This window comes from Macaca mulatta, chromosome 3, assembly GCF_049350105.2.
Source record: "Macaca mulatta isolate MMU2019108-1 chromosome 3, T2T-MMU8v2.0, whole genome shotgun sequence".
In the NCBI taxonomy this organism is placed as follows: Eukaryota; Metazoa; Chordata; class Mammalia; order Primates; family Cercopithecidae; genus Macaca; species Macaca mulatta.
The window spans coordinates 44,946,089-44,959,347 of record NC_133408.1 but is presented as its reverse complement, the minus strand read 5'-3'; the positions used below and the strand labels follow the sequence as shown (position 1 = coordinate 44,959,347).

General features: G+C 46.6%; 1 long non-coding RNA gene across 1 annotated transcript; it reads left to right on the top strand.

Moving 5' to 3' along the window:
* The first annotated feature begins 307 nt into the window (after positions 1-307).
* Positions 308-6,598, top strand: LOC144339703 (uncharacterized). Its single transcript, XR_013415021.1, has 4 exons — positions 308-504; positions 1,215-1,287; positions 1,835-1,902; positions 6,195-6,598. It is a non-coding gene; the product is annotated as an uncharacterized LOC144339703 (long non-coding RNA).
* The last annotated feature ends 6,661 nt before the right edge of the window (positions 6,599-13,259 follow it).

Here is a 13,259-nt window from a genome sequence, read left to right as displayed (position 1 = left end):
CGTGTTAGCCAGGATGGTCTCGATCTCCTGACCTCGTGATCCACCCGTCTCGGCCTCCCAAAGTGCTGGGATTACAGGCTTGAGCCACCGCACCCGGCCTAGGCCATTAATTTTATAATTTTCTTTTTTTTTTTTTTGAGACAGAGTCTCACTCTGTCGCCCAGGCTGGAGTGCAGTGGCACAATCTTGGCTCACTGCAAGCTTCGCCTCCTGAATTCACACCATTCTCCTGCCTCAGCCTCCCGAGTAGCTAGGACTACAGGCGCCTGCCACCACACCCGGCTAATTTTTTGTATTTTTAGTACAGATGGGGTTTCACTGTGTTAGCCAGGATGGTCTCGATCTCCTGACCTCGTGATCCACCCTCCTCGGCCTCCCAAAGTGCTGGGATTACAGGCGTGAGCCACCGCGCCCGGCCAATTTTATAATTTTCACAAGTAAAGAGACAGCTTTCAAGAGCCGTCACAGTGGTCTGTGGGATCACACTGATGAATGGACAGAAAAGTAAGATTCATGACTTAAGCATTCATGACGGAGGGTTAGGGAGGGGGGCTTGTTCTTGAGGTCACAGCCTCTGGAGCAGGGACAGAGAGTCACCATCACCCAGAAGGACAGAAATCTAAGTGACTGATTGAATCATTGTTGGTGTGGCTGCATAGATGGCCCTTACCCATCTTCACCTATGTAACATTTACCGTGTAGCTTTTCCCTCAAGGTGAAGCAAAGACAAACTCTCTAAAGCGTGTAGGTGTGTGTCTGTGTATATCTATGTCTATATATGTATCTTTCCTGTGTGTATATGTATGTCTATATATGTATCTTACCTGTGTGTGTATCTATGTCTATATATGTGTCTTGCCTGTGTGTATGTCTGTGTGTGTCTGTGTGTTTATGCACAGATTGCTTGCCCACTCTGTTCCCTACCACCCTCATCACCAAACCCCCTAATTTGAGACCTTCCCCTCAATATCCACACGGACCTGCAAGTCAGTTCTCTCAATTAGGAGAGAGGTCACTAACGTCAAAGGAAACCCCCCATTAGCTACCTTTCTTACTCATCAGGATTTCAAGAATTCTTAATTATGGTTACTCAATAGAAGATAAGTGCTGTAATCCATAATAGTATAAAATTAATGGTCTATCTATTCACGTTTGGAAGTAATAACAAGAAATAAACATTTATTTTCTTTCTTTTTTTTTTTTTTTTTTGACAGAGTCTTGCTGTGTCACCCATACTGGAGTGCAATGGAGCAATCTTGGCTCACTGCTGCAAACTCTGCCTCCTGGGTTCGTGCAATTCTCCTGCCTCAGCCTCCCAAGTAGCTGGGATTACAGATGTGCGCCACCATGCCCAGATGATTTTTGTATTTTTAGTAGAGACGGGGTTTCACCACGTTGGTCAGGCTGGTCTCGAACTCCTGATCTCAAGTGATCCACCCACTTTGGCCTCCCAAAATGCTGCTGGGATTGCAGGCATGAGCCACCGCTCCTGGCCAACATTTCTTTTTCTTTTTTTTCTTCTCTTTTTTTTCAGACATAGCCTTGCTCTGTCTTGTCCAGGCTGGAGTGCAGTGGTGCGATCTCGGCTCACTGCATCCTCTGCCTCCCCAGTTCAAGCAGTTCTCCTGTCTCAGCCACACGAGTACCTGGGATTACAGACGTGTGCCACCACGCCCAGCTAATTTTAAATTTTTAGTAGAGATGGGGTTTCACCATTTTGGCCAGGCTGGTCTCGAACTCCTGACCTCAGATGATCCACCCTTCTAGGCCTCCCAAAGTGCCAGGACTGCAGGTGTGAGCCACCGCGTAAGACCGACATTTCTTATCTATATAGCAGGGAGTTAAAAGATACTGCCTCAATTGGATGGATCAATAAACAGATATCTACAGAAATTATATAAGGTAACTAATAACGTGTTTGGATATAATTGTAGTTGTATATATTTTATCATCTTCGTCTGATGTTAAGGAAATTGTACATGTATACATGTATAGCACCAGGGCCTAATGTTCTTTTTTTTTTTTTGAGACGGAGTCTTGCACTGTTGTCTGGGCTGGAGTGCCATGGCACAATCTCAGCTTACTGCAACCTCCGCCTCCTAGGTTCAAGCAATTCTCCTGCCTCAGCCTCCCAAGTAGCTGGGATTACAGGTGCCTGCCACCATGCCCAGCAAATTTTTTGTATTTTTAGTAGAGATGGGGTTTCACAGTATTGGTCAGGCTGGTCTCGAACTCCTGACATCATGATCTGCCTGCCTCGGCTTCCCAAAGTGCTGGATTATAGGTGCAAGCAACCGCGCCTTTTTTTTTTTTTTGAGACAGAGTCTCGCTCTGTTGCCCAGGCTGGAGTGCAGTAGAGCGATCTCAGCTCACTGCAACCTCTGCCTCCCTGGTTCAAGCAATTTTCCTGCCTCAGCCTCCTGAGTAGCTGAGATTACAGGTGCATGCCACTACGCCCAGCTAATTTTTGTATTTTTGGTAGATACAGAGTTTCACCATATTGGTCAGGCTGGTCTTGAACTTCTGATCTTGTGATCTGCCCGCCTCAGCCTCCCAAAGTGCTGGGATTGCAGGCGTGAGCCACTGCGCCGGGCCACCAGGGCCTAATCTTGTTTGTATAGTGTCTCTAATTCCTTCATTTTGACCACAGCTCTTAGGCACCCTGTATATAGTAATTATCTATGAGAGGGAGAGTTTGGGAAATGATAGCCTTGTCAAGTTCCCTCTTACATTGTACTAAGGTTGGTCTGTGTGATGATTCCTGTACAGAGAATTGATGGTATGTAACTTCTTGGAGAAGTTCAAAAGACACTGTGGCTTTCATCTTACTGTCTCCCTCTTTCATCTGTCACCCTGGGGCGAGGAAGCCATGCTGTGAGTAGCCCTAGCAAGCCCTCATAGTGGGAAAGTGAGCCTGCCAAGAAGAAAGTGAGTTTGGAGCAGATTCTTCATTCCCCAGTAGGCCACTGAAATATCTTGTAAACTCAAGAATCAGAAGTGGCCGGGCGCAGTGGCTCACGCCTGTAATCCCAGCACTTTGGGAGGCTGAGGCCGGCAGATCACTATAGGTCAGGAGTTTGAGACCAGCCTGGCCAACATGCTGAAACTCCATCTCTACTAAAAATACAATTTTTTTTTTTTTTTTGCTCTTATTGCCCAGGCTAGAGTGCAGTAGTGCAATATCAGCTCACTGCAACCTCCGCCTTCTGGTTTCAAGCGATTCTCCTGCCTCAGCCTCCCAAGTCGCTGGGCTTACAGGTGCCCGCCACCATGCCCAGCTAATTTTTTTGTATTTTTGGTAGAGACGGACTTTTACCATGTTGGTCAGGCTGGTCTCGAACTGCTGACCTCATGATCCACCCGCCTCAGCCTCCCAACGTGCTGGGATTACAGGCATGAGCCACCGTGCCCGGCCCTTAAAAATACAAAAATTAGCCAGGCATGGTGGCACACGCCTGTAATCCCGGTTACTTGGGAGGCTGAGGTAGGAGAATCGTTTGAACCTGGGAAGCGGAGGTTGCAGTGAGCCAAGATTGTGCCATTGCACTCCAGCCTGGGCAACAAAAGCAAAACTCTGATCTCAAAAAAAATAAAAAATAAAAATAAAGCCACAACCATTAAGCCACTCTGCTCTGATCCATGACCCAGAAACTGTGGGAGAAATGTTTCTGGGTAGGTAATTTGTTACATGGCAATAATTAATACATGTTAAACTATATTTGAAGAATCTTATTGTGGTAAGAAACAGCCTAAGCCAAGGCCTTGTGAAAATTGTTGATCTGGCTGGCTACCAAGCAACAGTTGTGATGTCATCAGGATTAGAACCCTCACTTAACAGGGTCTTGCCAACTGTCTGATGGTAAGTCCCAGATACGAAGGCACTTGTCAGGTGAGCACAACTACTTCTGCTTTCTTCTTTACTTCTCCAAATAGGGTGAATAACTAAGAGATTCCCAAGCCAAATTTGGCTCTTGGTATTCCTTAGGTCAACTAACATATTTTAAATGTGAGTTTCTAATGGTTACTGTCAATTAAGAGCAAATTGCCCCCGTTTCAATCCCCGAACTTATCCCTTTTGGTTTTGAAGCCTCTACCTCAGTGTAGTGTACAAAATAGATGGTGCTAAGGGTTTTTTGTTTGTAACAATTTTTATATAGGGTCACAAAATTGTCAGGTATGAGATTGAGGCACATCTTGAATTTTATTAAAGTGAAACACTTTACAGTAATCAACATTTAATACATGTATAAAATATTTCAACTGAAAATATCAGGAGCCATATTTTGAAAAGTACTTAGTATTGGCCGAGTGCGGGGGCTCACATCTGTAATCCCAGTACTTTGGGAGGCCGAGGCGGGTGGATCACGAGGTCCGGAGATCAAGACCACCCTGGCTAACACGGTGAAACCCTGTCTCTACTAAAAATACAAAAAATTAACCAGGTTTGGTGGCATGTGCCTGTAATCCCAGCTATTCGGGAGGCTGAGGCAGGAGAATCGCTTGAACCCGGGAGGTGGAGATTGCAGTGAGCCAAGATCGCACCACTGCACTTCAGCCCGGGGTACAGAGCGAGACTCCATCTAAAAATAAATAAGCCGGGCGCGGCGGCTCACGCCTGTAATCCCAGCACTTTGGAAGGCTGAGGCGGGCGGATCACGAGGTCAGGAGATTGTGACCGTCCTGGCTAACGCCGTGAAACCCCGTCTCTACTAAAAAAAAATACAAACAAATTAGCCTGGCTTGGCAGCGGGTGCCTTGTAGTCCCAGCTACTCAGGAGGCTGAGGCAGGAGAATGGTGTGAACCCAGGAGGCGGAGCTTGCAGTGAGCCGAGATTGCGCCACTGCACTCCAGCCTGGGCGACAGAGCGAGACTCCGTCTCAAAAATAAAATAAAATAAAAATAAAAACAAACAAATAAAAAGTGCTATTATTTAGTGCCTCTAATTCTCCATTAAATATGAGCTATGTAACATAGACATAGAGCAGTTTCAGCTAACATTGTTTTTAAGATCCCTTGGACTAAATTGTGAAATACTGCGCTATTTTAAAGTACTGTAAAAATTCTTTTGGAATTCCCTGAATATGCTTTATTTTTATGCTCATATTCTCATAACCCTCAAATCCTCACCCCCAATGGTAGATTTTATTTCTGCAATTATTCAAAAGCCATTTATACGAGTAGGTGCTCAAATTATACAAAATTATACATTTTTTTTTTTTGAGACACCATGCTTCGGGAAACTTGTCATTCTTACTCAAGTTTTTTAAATAATTTTTATTATCAGAGAAGATACAGTATGCATATATACATTTTTCTGACATTTAACCCCCCTAAAGAAAAACTTCATCAATAGGATAAAGTTTCCCTCCACTATTGACTTACCAGTTTAGCATATGTTACTAATATTCCAGGTCTTTTTATAGTAATGTGTATACATCTTTTTCTATTCATTTATATAAGTATATACCACAATAAAACAGTATTGTTTTAAGGGTTTTTTGTGTAAAATAATTACTTCAAAAAAAAAAAGAATTGCTGGCTGGGCGCGGTGGCTCACGCCTGTAATCCCAGCACTTTGGGAGTGAGGCCGAGGTGGGTGGATCATTTGAGGTCAGCAGTTGGAGACCAGCCTGGCCAATACAGTGAAACCCCGTCTCTACTAAGAATACAAAAATTTGCCGGGAGGCTGAGGCAGGACAATCGCTTGAACCCGGGAGGTGTAGGTTGCAGAGAGCCGAGATCACGCCACTGCACTCCAGTCTGGGCGAGAGTGAGACTGTCTCAAAAAAAAAAAAAAAAAAAAAAAAATTACTAATACCTCTTTTTCTGTAACTTTTAAAATCCACTCCCAAATATGTCTTGGGGGAACTTCCTATGTCAGTATAGCATGTTAGCCCATAACTGGATTCTGCACTAATGGTAAATCCAGCTATTTCCCCCAGCGGAATGGGAATTGTGTCCAACATTTCAAACATCTCGAAAAGTATCATCTGTACGCAATGTAATGTTTACAGCGAATTCTGCCACTACTCGCTGATTTTAAACAAATTACCCTGTGTCTCAGTTTATTTGTAAATGATATTTTACCACCAAATTTACAGGGCTGTAGTGAGGATTTACATCAACTGACAGACTGATGGCAAGCTCTCAGCGAGTGCTGTACCTAATACCATTATTTGCTCTGATCCTTTAGTTTTGGCTCCTAGGAGACTTGATTCTGGCTGACGTGCTGCGACTGTCATCTTTCAGATCAGAGTAACTCTGAGTCTGGTGGGAGTGTCTTCCCCCGACACCCCTTATACCCCCGCTTTAAGGTGAGAGAATCTTCTGTCGGTGCTGGCGTTCAACGGCTAACGGAGGTGAGCTGGACACACGTTCCCCAACACCCTCCTCCTGGCCCGCGACCTAGATCCCCACCCCGGTCCCCACCATCACATTGGGGGCCTGGTCCCCCGTGGGGAGGTCGATGGCAGGCGGCGCAGACACAGCCCCGGCCACGGGGACTGCCACCTTGAACTCGCGGACCTCAGAACTCATCCGCCGGACAGCCAATCGCGCCTCGCTCCTTGCCCACAGCCATTGCCGTCCACTCCGGAAGTAGCCCTTCTCCAGACGGAAGACCCGCCCCCCCCACGCGCACGCCGCAGCTTGGGGGCGGAGCCTGCCGCAGACCCCGCCCCTTCTTTCCGGCGGGGCAGGCGGGGCAGGCGGGGCAGGCGGGGCGGGTCCCTGGCGGGAGCATCCATGACGCATGAGCTCTGGTGGGCTAGTTTTGGGGCCGCGGCCTGCGGAGCGCGGGTGAGAGGATGGTTGATTGCTGGGCTCAAAGCTGACTGCGCCCACTTGGACTGCGGCTTCGCTCCGGGCCGCTCCCCGTGCTGTCCACGAGGAAACCTAAAGTCTGTGTGGACCCATGAAACTTGATCTCGGTCTTTCTCCCCTCCTCAGAGTTTACCAGCTGAGTTTCCTGACTTTTATATTCATTAACACTAACATATATAGAAATATAAATAAAATGCAGTGTACCTGTATATGTAAGTTGCGGAACAACACATAAAATAATGTATTCCGTGAGACAATAAAAATATAAACTCCAAATAATAGGTATTTTCTGAGGGGACTTTGTGCGTATTAAATATATATGTATGTATACATATTTGTGTTTGTAAATATATAATACATATACATATACGTGTATGTATGCAGAAAATATATATTTATGGGTACGTATTTATCCATCTAAACATATTAAATCTATTTTTAGGCTGGGTGTGGTGGCTCACACTTGTAATCTCAGCACTTCAGGAGGCAAAGGCGGAGAATGGCTTGAATCCAGGAGTTCAAGACCAGCCAGGACAACATGAGGAGACTGCGTCTCAATTTTTATTAATTGATTGATTGATTGATTTTTTTTTTTTGAGACGGAGTCTCGCTCTGTCCCCCAGGCTGGAGTGCAGTGGCGCGATCTCGGCTCACTGCAAGCTCTGCCTCCTGGGTTTACGCCATTCTCCTGCCTCAGGCTCCTGAGTAGCTGAGACTACAGGCGCCCGCCACCTCGCCCGGCTAGTTTTTTGTATTTTTAGTAGAGACGGTGTTTCACCGTGTTAGCCAGGATGGTCTCGATCTCCTGACCTTGTGATCCACCCGCCTCGGCCTCCCAAAGTGCTGGGATTACAGGCTTGAGCCACCGCGCCCGGCCTATTGATTTATTTTTGAGACGCAGTCTTGCTCTGTCGCCCAGGCTGGAGTCCAGTGGCATGATCTTGGCTCACTGCCACCTCTGCCTCCCGCATTCAAGCAATTCTCCTGCCTCAGCCTCCCTCTTAAGCTGGGACCACAGGTGCACGCTGCCACACCCGGCTAATTTTTTTGTATTTGAGTACACATGGGCTTTCACCGTGTTGCCCAGGCTGGTCGCGAACTGGCACCAGTTCTGAGCTCACACCAATCCTGAGCTCAGGCAATCCGCCGCCTCAGCCTCCCAAAGTGCTGGGATTACAGGTGTGAGCCACTGCGCCTGTGTCTCTATTAAATTATATATATAATTTATTTATTTTTATTTTATTTTATTTTGAGATGGAGTCTCAGCTCACTGCAACCTCTGCCTCTCGGGTTCCAGCCGATTCTCCTGCCTCAACCTCCCGTGTAGCTGGAATTACAGGCAGGTGCCACCGCACCTGGCTGATTTTTGTATTTTCAGTAGAGGCAGGGTTTCACCATGTTGGTTAGGCTGGTCAACTCCTGACCTCAGGTGATCCAACCACCTCGGCCTTCCAAAGTGCTGGGGTTACAGGCGTGAGCCACCGTGCCCAGCTTATTTATTCATTTATTTATTTTGAGATACAGTCTAGCGCTGTGGCCCAGGCTGGAGTGCAGTGGTACTATCTTGGCTCAGTGCAACTTCTGCCTCCCAGGTTCAAGCAATTCTCCTGCCTCAGTCTCTCAAGTAGCTGGAATTACAGGTACGTGCCACCATGCCCGGCTAATTTTTGTATTTTTAGTAAAGATGGGGTTTTGCCATGTCAGCCAGGCTGGTCTCGAACTCCTGACCTCAAGTAATCTGCCCACATCGGCCTCCCAAAGTGCTGGGATTACAGGCATGAGCCACCACACCTAGCTTTAAATACATATATATGTATGTATACATATATATACACACACACGCATATATATATACTCACAAACCCCAATAAATATGTATAACACCAGAATATATAAATATATAGTATATTGAGATATGTATACACACACACACACACACACACACACTCATGCCTCCACAGGAAATACATAGTATCTTGTGGCATTTATGTTTTTATTGTCTTCCAGTACCTTGCTTTAGGAGCTCTCCATCTTACAGCATGTAAATTCCTCTTTGTTTTTTCCCCTTGCTTCCTCAATCTGCATATTCAGAGCCGTTAGGGGAGAAGTTAGAACCCAACCGGACATATTCTAGGGTCTCTAGCAAAGGTAGATTTGTACTGATCCCTAACCTAGTTAACCTCCTGCCCCATTTTTCTAACCTTAAAGTGGCTGAGGGTAGCTCCCAAGCTGGTTGTGTAGGTCGTCCGGTTGTGTGATGTTAAGTTATATACATCACACAAAGAGGGGTTTCGTTTTGTTTGTTTTGAGACAGAGTCTCACTCTGTCACCCAAGGCTGGAGTGCAGTGGTGTAATCTCGGCTCACCGCAACCTTCGCCTTCTGGGTTCAAGCGATTCTCCTGCTTCAGCCTCTTGAGTAGCTGGGATTACAGGCAAACGCCACCATGCCCAGCTAATTTTTGTATTTTTGTTAGAGACAGGGTTTCACCATGTTGACCAGGCTGGTCTTGAACTCTTCACCTCAGGAGATCCGCCCACCTGGGCCTCCCAAAGTGCTGGGATTACGGGTGTGAGCCACCACGCCCAGCCCCGAAGAGGGTTTTGATCTATTGTAGGTTTCCAGTAACTTTTAGTCCTTGTTGGTATCAATATTTTCTCTTGCTAATGCTGATGTTTTCATTTTTGCCCTAGGAGGCTTGACTCAACCTGTGGGACACTAAAGGACATCACTCTGAGCCTGAGGGAGGGGCTGTCCTTTGGTTTCCCTCTTTTGTCCAGCCTTGCCCCAGGATATTTTTCGAAGCTGAGTTAGCCACTAGGCACTCCACATCACTGCCCCCATCACCGTGGGAGGCATCTGCTGTTGCATCTGCGATCCATAAGGCCTGCACCATTCTCCATCGCACCTGGCTCTTTGCCGCAGATATTTCTCAGGTCTCTTTAATGCCCTGCTACACTCCTCACCTGATATCACAAGGACTCTTTTTTTTTTTTTTTTTTTTGAGATGGAGTCTCGCTCTGTCACCCAGCCTGGAGTGCAGTGGCAGAATTTCAGCTCACCGCAACCTCCACCTCCCGGGTTCAAGCGAGTCTCCTGCCTCAGCCTCCTGAGTAGCTGGAACTACAGATGCATGTCATCACACCTGGCTAATTTTTATGTTTTTAGTATAGATGGGGTTTCACCATGTTGGTCAAGCTGGTCTTGTACTCGTAAAATGGAAATCTAGTTTAATCTTCCTCCTAGTGTTGCACATAGTTAGCGAGTTAACATGTATAATTCACACAGATTATATAGAAGAGAGACCTGGTGTATAATAGTGTCACAATAACAAGTATTATTACTATATATGTAATATATTCATATGCATATATATATAAAATTTTTTTTTTTTTGAGACAGAGTCTGGCACTGTTGCCCAGGCTGGAGTGCAGTGACACAATCTCAGTTCACCAGAGCCTCTACCTCTTGGGTTCAAGTGATTCTCCTGCCTCAGCCTCCCAAGTACCTGGCACTACTGGCGTGCACCATCATGCCTGGCTAATTTTTGTATTTTTAGTAGAGACGGGATCTCACCATGCTGGCCAGGCTGATTTTGAACTCCTGACCTTGTGATCCGCCCGCCTCGGCCTCCCAAAGTGCTGGGATTACAGGCTTGAGCCACCATGCCCAGCCTATTAGTATATTTATTTTTAATGCCCCATAAGCCACTCTTTGTAGGAGACCTCAGTGCCACCACAGACACTGGCTGCCAACATCGAGATGAGAGAAACTACCCTGGTGATAACCACACTTTTTTTTTTTTTTTTTTTTTTTGAGACAGAATCCGACTCTGTCACCCAGGCTGGATTGCAATGCCGAGATCTCGGCTCATTGCAACCTTTGCCTCCTGGGTTCAAGCAATTCTCCTGACTCAGCCTCCTGAGTACCTGGGATTACAGGAGACAGCCACCTCGCCTGGCTAATTTTTTTTTTTCTTTCCTTTTCTTTTTTTTTTTTTTTTTTTTTTTTGGAGATGGAGTCTCACTCTGTCACCCAGGCTGGAGTGCAGTGGTGTGGTGTGATCTCAGCTCACTGCAACCTCTGCCTACCGGGTTGAAGTGATTCTCCTGCCTCAGCCTCCCAAGTAGCTGGGATAACAGGGGTGTGCCACCACGCCCAGCTAATTTTCGTATTTTTAGTAGAGACGGAATTCACCATGTTGGCCAGGCTGGTCTCAAACTCCTGACCTCAGGTGATCCACCTGCCTTGGCCTACCAAAGTGCTGGGATTACAGACGTAAGCCACCGCACCTGGCCTGTGCACTTCTTTTTTTTTTTTTTTTTTTTTGAGACTCTCACTCTGTTGTCCAGACTGGAGTGTAATCATAGCTCACTGTAGCCTCAAACTGCTGGGCACAAGTGATCCTCCCACCTCAGCCTCCTGAGTAGCTGGGAGTACATGTGTGTGCCACTGTGCCTGTCTCATTTTAAAATTTTTTGTAGAGATGGGGGTCTTGCCATGTTGCCCAGGCTGATCTTGAACTCCTGGACTGAAGCAATCCACCCGCTTTGGTCTATCAAACTGCTGGGATTACAGGAATGAGCTCTCTGCCCTGCCTGACACTTCTTTAATTCTCTTTTATTATACTAAGTTGAGATATTTTTCAGAGAGAGTGTGAATCTTCTCCAACAACTATTTGAGATAAGCTATACCCTAGTCTTGCCTCCTTTATTTCTTTTTATTCCCGTTTTTGCATATGTTGTCCCATCTGCCTAGAAAATCCCTCTGTCCCCAGTCCCCGGAGGAACATATGTTCGATACTAATTGTAAGACTGTGAACAAGGTACTTAACCTGTAACCTGTAAAATGGAAGTACTAATTGTATCTGCTTTGTACTCCTGTTGCAAATAGTAAATGAGTTAAGATATCTAAATAGGCCAGGTGCGGTGGCTCAAGCCTGTAATCCCAGCACTTTGGGAGGCCGAGACAGGCAGATCACAAGGTCAGGAGATCAAGACCATCCTGGCTAACATGGTGAAAGCCCGTCTCTACTAAAAAATACAAAAAACTAGCCGGGCAAGGTGGCGGGCGTTTGTAGTCCCAGCTACTCGGGAGGCTGAGGCAGGAGAATGGCGTAAACCCGGGAGGCGGAGCTTGCAGTGAGCCGAGATCCGGCCACTGCACTCCAGCCTGGGCAACAGAGTGAGACTCCATCTCAAAAAAAAAAAAAAAAAAAAGATATCTAAATAATTTAGGCAAGGGACCTGGGACATAGTCCCTCTCAATGGCTACCTGCTATTAATATCAACTCTAGGACAGGCATGGTGGCTCACAGCTGTAATCCCAGCACTTTGGGAGGCCAAGGCAGGAGGATTGCTTGAGGCCAGGAGTTTGAGACCCACCTGGGCAACATAGCAAGACTTTGTCTCTATGAAATATTTAAAAACTAGCCGGGCACTGAGCTGTGATTGCACCAGTGCACTCCAGCCTGGGCAACAGAGCGAGACCCTGTCTCTAAAACATAAAACTTTTAAAAACCGGCTGGGCGCAGTGGCTCACGCCTGTAATCCCAGCACTTTGGGAGGCCGAGGTGGGTGGATCACAAGGTCAGGAGATTGAGACCATGGTGAAACCCCACCTCTACTAAAAATACAAAAAAAAATTAGCCAGGCGCGGTGGCGGGCACCTGTAGTCCCAGCTACTCAGGAGGCTGAGGCAGGAGAATGGCGTGAACCCAGGAAGCAGAGCTTGCAGTGAGCCCAGATCGCACCACTGCACTCCAGCCTGGGGGACAGAGCGAGACTCCGTCTCAAAAAAAAAAAAACAAAAAACAAAAAACAACTTTTAAAAACCTTACTCACATTCCTTTTCTTTTTCTTTTTGCGACAGAGTCTGGATCTGTCACCCCAGGCTGGAGTGCAGTAGTGCGATCTCGGCTCACTGCAACCTCTGCCTCCCGGGTTCAAGAGATTCTCCTGCCTCAGCCTCCCGAGTAGCTGGGATTACAGGCACCCGGCTGTAAACCACCACACTCGGCTAATTTTTATATTTCTAGTAGAAATGGGGTTTCACCATGTTGACCAGGCTGGTCTGGAACTCCTGACTTCAGGTGATCGCCCACCTTGGTCTCCCAAAGTGCTGGGATTACAGGCGTGAGCCACCGTGCCTGGCCTCCTAGTCTTATTACTCTTATTGACGATCCTTCTTTGCTCCTAGGAGGCTAACTCGTCCTGCCAACCCTGACTGACGTCACTATCCCAGTGGTAGCATCTCGTCATCGATCTTTCACCATTAGAATCTCCCTAAACAGAAAGATTTCTTCTGAGAATTTATAATTTTCTCTTTCCACCAACTCATCAAGGTGAGTTTGACATTTTGCTCTCCTTCTCTCCTGTTCTTCCTCAAACCCCCTCCTTGAAGCCTGAAGTGTTCCAAGCATGGAGAGATGATGGACA